This window comes from Dermacentor albipictus, chromosome 1 (assembly GCF_038994185.2).
Source record: "Dermacentor albipictus isolate Rhodes 1998 colony chromosome 1, USDA_Dalb.pri_finalv2, whole genome shotgun sequence".
Classification (NCBI taxonomy): Eukaryota; Metazoa; Arthropoda; class Arachnida; order Ixodida; family Ixodidae; genus Dermacentor; species Dermacentor albipictus.
The window spans coordinates 18,660,096-18,666,367 of NC_091821.1; positions in this window are offsets into that span (position 1 = coordinate 18,660,096).

A 6,272-nucleotide genomic window follows, 5' to 3' on the forward strand; every position below is an offset into this window, starting at 1 on the left:
CACTGCTTTGTAGACTCCTCAATAGACAAAGGGATGGCTTAGCTGCCTGGCACAGGTAACAAAACCTCCTGAGGAAAAGCGACTGAAAAAATAACGTCGCTCAAGAAGGCGAAAATCGGAATCTCTGGCTGCATGAACACTGCTCTTTAATGCCTCTATAAGTTGCGTCCACGTGCCATCCCAGATGCCAAATGTTTCGACAGAGATTCCCAAGATTTTGATTCTACGATCCCACTGTAATGGTGAGGCAATGTGGCGACGTGTGTTTGTAGAACCAATGAGAAAATGCTGGCTTTTCGGATCATTGAGCCTTACGTAGGATATTGACACGTGTACTTATCTTTATCGGCCGACCACGTTTGGCCGTCTAACAAATGTTATCGTGCAGCGCAGGACGCCCCTGCATGTAAAAGAAGTTTCTGGAATGTTATCAATGGTTCCCTCCACTGTCTATCACCGCAACTTGTGTAATCTCATTGCATGTATGCGCGACGCGAATAGTGTAGAACTTTCTGGAAGGCACGCGGGTCCCATCGGTTAATCTGGAACATTCCACGACTGATCTATAAAAGCCGACGCGCTTGACCCGCTGATCAGATTTTCGACGATCACCGACCGTGTTCGCCGCTATCGTTGTGCTATAAGTCTAGCCTGTCTTCAACAACTGCCCCCGGAGCACGGACGTTTGCCTGAGACCACCAGGAAGATCGCCACCAAGTCCACCCCAATGGCAGCCCCAGCATCCCCCATCGTGCTGCAGCAGCCCAGGGAGCCTCCGACGTTCCGTGGTTCAACGTTCGAGGACCCGGAAAGCTGGCTTGAGACATACGAGAGAGTCGCTGCTTTTAACAACTGGAATAGCGACGACAAACTGCGACATGTCTTCGCATTGGAAGACGCTGCCAGGACGTGGTTCGAGAACCGAGAAGCCACCTTAACGACCTGGGACTTGTTCCGAAGCGGCTTCCTGCAGACATTCGCAAGCGTCGTACGCCGAGAACGAGCCCAAGCGCTATTAGAAACCCGGGTGCAACTACGAAATGAGACCACCGCGACCCGGAACCCGGAAATGTCCACCGCGTCGGAAATGTCCGGGTCCAAATGTCCAGTTCCGGGTCGCGGTGAGACCACCGCGACCCGGAAATGTCCAAGGAAAGGAAAGTCCGCTTACTAATGCGTGGTGTAAAGGAGGAGCTTTTCGCCGGTATGGTACGAAAGCCACCGAAGACCGTCGACGAGTTTCTTCGCGAGGCCACTAGCATCGAGAAGACACTCGAGATGCGAAACCGGCAATTCGACCGCCGCACCAACTCTACAAACTCTGCCGGAGTTCATTCACTGGCCTCCGACGACCTGCGCGAGGCTATCAGGGCAGTCGTACGAGAGGAGCTTCAGAAGAACTTCCCGTCGTCGCAGCCTCAAGTGACCTCGACCGCTGACATCGTCAAAGATGAGGTTCAGCGGTCGCTTGGAGTTCCGGAGGTGCAACCTCAACTACCGCAACCCCAGCCCGAAGCGATGACCTACGCCGCCGTCGTACGCCGTCAAGGTCCTCCTCCGCGAGGGCGCCAGGGCCCTGTAACGCAGCAACTCCGTCGACCGCCGCCACCAGCACGCCCACCCGTCGCCCAGCGCAGCTACCCGAGGAAAACCGACGTTTGGCGCGCTGCAGACCACCGCCCGCTCTGCTACCACTGCGAAGAAGCGGGTCACGTCTACCGACGATGCCCATACCGGGAGATGGGACTGCGAGGTTTCGCCGTCAACGTTCCGCGGCCGCATCAAGGTGAATGCCCTCGTGATATCGCCGACTACCTCGCCGATACTCAGTGGAGCTCTCGACGACCGTCGCGTTCGCCATCACCAGGCCGCTACTTGTCGCCGCAGCGCCTACCATACACTGGCCTAGCCCGGGGCCGGTCAGCGAGCCCATATCCGGAAAACTAAAAGCAGCAACCGATGGAGGTGCGGTTGCTGTTCGTCGAACTGACGAAACTACCTCGACGACATAACGACACGCCGCCGTCCCGATGAAGTCTGGAAGTAAAGAATACGACGACGAAAGACAACCTGACGACGCCACGTTCCAGCTTCAGTTTAACACGCCGCAGCCGGGATGCGATGCCAAGACCTAGCTGCAACGCCAGACAAAGGACCACCGACCTCGACGTGCTTCTCGACGGCCACGCAGTTACCACCTTAGTGGACACAGGGGCTGATTACTCCGTAATGAGTGGACACGTCACCACCCATTTGAAGAAAGTTAAAACTGCATGGGAAGGCCCTCAAATTCGAACCGCTGGAGGACACCACATTACGCCGTCTAGAGTCTGCACGGCAAGAATTACCGTTCATGACCGGACTTACCCTGCCACCTTCGTTATCCTCCAACAGTGTTCACGAGACGTCATTCTCGGCATGGACTTCCTGAACCAACACGGCGCAATCATCGACGTGAAGTCGAAGTCAATAACCCTGTCGGAAGATCAAACAATACCGCCGGAGAGCCCTCGTAGTCACCACGCCTTGAGGGTGCTCGAAGATCAAGTGAGCATCCCGCCTCACTCCAGCATTGTTATTTCGGTCGGCAGTGAAACACCTGCTGACGTAGAAGCCGTCATAGAAGGCGACCAACGTCTACTGTTCGACCGTGAAATTTGCGTCGCAAGAGGGATCGCTCGACTGCACGGAGGAAACACGAAAGTGTGGCTGACGAACTTCAGCCAGGAGTTCAAGCACATCAACAAGGGCACGATGATCGCATACATCGAGGAAATTCAGAAAACCAGTGATGCGTTTGTCCTCGCGGATTCTGTCGCATCTACCCCGACGACCGTAGTTCCCGAGCCAGACTTCGACATAAATACAAATCTCCCCGTGATTAAGAAGCAACAGCTCAGAAGTCTGCTTCGACGATACAAAGACTGCTTTTCGACGTCATCGAGGATTCGACAAACCCCAGTCGCAAAGCATCGCATAATAACCGAAGAGTGCGCTCGACCACTCCGCCAGAGCTCTTACCGAGTTTCGGCGCCAGAACGCGAAGCTATAAGACACCAAGTCGACGAAATGCTGCGCGACGACGTCATCCAGCCGTCGCAAATCCCGTGGGCGTCTCCAGTTGTTTTAGTGAAGAAAAAGGACGGAACCCTACGTTTCTGCGTCGATTATCGTCGATTGAACAAAATCACGAAGAAAGACGTATACCCCCTCCCACGGATAGACGACGCATTGGATCGGCTCTGCAATGCTAAATACTTCTCATCGATGGACCTCAAGTCTGGCTACTGGCAAATAGAAGTCGACGAAAGGGACCGCGAAAAGACCGCCCTCATCACGCCAGACGGCCTCTACGAGTTCAAGGTTATGCCCTTCGGACCGTGCTCGGCGCCTGCAACGTTCCAGCGCGTCATGGACACAGTATTAGCAGGATTGAAGTGGCAGACCTGTCTCGTTTACTTGGATGACGTCGTCGTCTTCGCTGGAAATTTCGACGATCACCTCAAGCGGCTTGCGACAGTACTAGAAGCCATCAAGTCGTCAGGGCTTACTCTGAAGCCGGAAAAATGCCGCTTCGCATACGATGAGCCTCTGTTCCTAGGCCACGTAATCAGCAAATCTGGTGTCCGTCCAGACCCGCAAAAGACAGCTGCAATCGCACAGTTCCCGAAACCCATCAACAAGAAGGCAGTGCGTAGATTCCTTGGCATGTGTGCCTACTATAGGCGCTTTGTCAAGGACTTTTCACGCATCGCCGAGCCATTGACACGTCTAACTAAACGTGATGTTGAGTTCAAGTGGGAAACACCGCAGGCCGACGCATTTGAAGAACTCAAACGACGCATGCAGTCGCCGCCGGTACTTGCGCACTTCGACGAGAACGCCGATACAGAAATCCATACTGACGCCAATAGCCTAGGCCTCGGTGCCGTTCTAGTCCAGAGGAGAAACGGAGTCGAACAGGTGATAGCTTACGCTAGCCGGTCGCTGTCAAAAGCGGAAGGCAACTATTCTACGACCGAAAAGGAATGCCTCGCCATCGTTTGGGCTACAGCTAAATTTCGCCCTTATCTTTATGGCAGGCCATTCAAAGTCGTCAGTGACCATCACGCATTGTGTTGGCTAGCGAATATAAAGGATCCTTCAGGACGACTGGCGCGGTGCAGCCTCAGACTACGAGAATACGACATCACTGTCACCTACAAGTCCGGACGAAAACACTCCGATGCCGATTGCCTATCACGCGCCCCCATTGACCCACCGCCGCAAGACGACGAGAATGACGACGCCTTCCTTGGAATGATAAGCGCGGAAGAATTCGCTGCACAGCAACGGGCAGACGCGGAGCTAAAAGGCCTCGTCGAATATTTGGAAGGGCACACCGACGTTGTCCCCAGGGCATTTAAGCGCGGATTACCTTCCTTCACGCTTCAAAACAATCTACTCGTGAAGAACTTCTCACCAGTCCGCGCCAACTACCTTCTTTTTGTCCCGTCAGGACTTCGTCCAGAAGTATTGCACGCCCTACATGACGATCCGACCGCTGGACACCTAGGATTTTCCCGGACACTGTCGAGGATACAAGAAAAGTATTATTGGCCGCTCCTGACCGCCGACGTCACCCCTTATGTCAGCACATTCCGAGACTGTCAGCGACGCAAGACACCGCCGACAAGGCCAGCCGGATTACTGCAGCCAATCGAGCCTCCATACCGACCATTCCAGCAGATCGGGATGGACAGATCGGGACCCTTTCCGACGTCAACAACCGGAAATAAGTGGATCGTCGTGGTGACGGGCTACCTCACCCGCTTCGCTGAAACTAAAGCACTGCCGAAAGGTAGCGCAGCCGAACTGGCGAAATTCTTTGTCGAAAACATCCTGCTGCGACATGGCGCCCCAGAAGTCCTCATCACCGACAGAGGAACGGCCTTTACAGCGGAGCTCACTCAAGCCATTCTGAACTACAGTCACACAAGGCACAGGAGGACAACGGCCTACCACCCGCAGACGAATGGCCTTACGGAGTGGCTGAATATGACCCTCGCCGACATGCTAGCGATGTACGTCGACGTCTAACACAAGACGTGGGATGCCGTCCTGCCGTACGTAACATTCGCTTACAACATGGCGGTGCAAGAAACAACACAGATCACGCCGTTCAAGTTGGTTTACGGCAGGAACCCGATGACGACTCTCGACGCCATGTTGCCGCACGTCACTGACGAAGAGAATCTTGACGTCGCTACCTATCTCCAGCGTGCCGAAGAAGCCCGACAACTCGCCCGCCTACGGACCAAAAACCAGCAGCGTACCGACAGCCGACACTACAACCTCCGACGACGCTTCGTCGAGTACCAGCCCGGCGACCGTGTTTGGGTATGGACCCCGATACGCCGACGAGGACTGAGTGAGAAACTACTGCAACGCTATTTCGGACCCTACAAGGTCATCCGACGTATTGGCGCACTGGACTATGACGTCGTGCCAGACGGCATTCCGCATTCACAGCGGCGCCGCGCACGACCTGAAGTGGTCCACGTGGTGCGTCTTAAACCGTTTTACGGACGCTAACGAACTTCCCTTATTTTGTTGTTTTCTTTGCTACGAGTGCTTATTTATTACTTTCGTTTGTTTGCAGCATCGGGTCGATGCTTTTTAAGGGGGGGTAATGACACGTGTACTTATCTTTATCGGGCGACCACGTTTGGCCGTCTAACAAATGTTATCGTGCAGCGCAGGACGCCCCTGCATGTAAAAGAAGTTTCTGGAATGTTATCGATGGTTCCCTCCACTGTCTTTCACCGCAACTTGTGTAATCTGATTGTATGTATGCGCGATGCGAATAGTGTAGAACTTTGTGGAAGGCACGCGGGTCCCATCGGTTAATCTGGAACATTCCACGACTGATCTATAAAAGCCGACGCGCTTGACCCGCTGATCAGATTTTCGACGATCGCCGACCGTGTTCGCCGCTATCGTTGTGCTATAAGTCTAGCCTGTTTTGTGGGCACAGGTTCGCCCAATAAAAGTTAGTTTTGTCTTTCACAGTATTGCTACTGTGTTCTTAACGTCACCACCACGTGACAATATCAAAAGAAACAACTGCTCGTTGTAGTCGCACAGTGTGGTGTCGTAGGCGTACGCCTTCAATTTAACACAAGAGTTACAAGAGAGCAGCGAGCCTCCAGTCTTCGGATGATATTCTAAAGGGTGTCCCATACAACTTGAGTCAAAAATTTAAACATGAATGGCACGTCGGAAGCGAAATG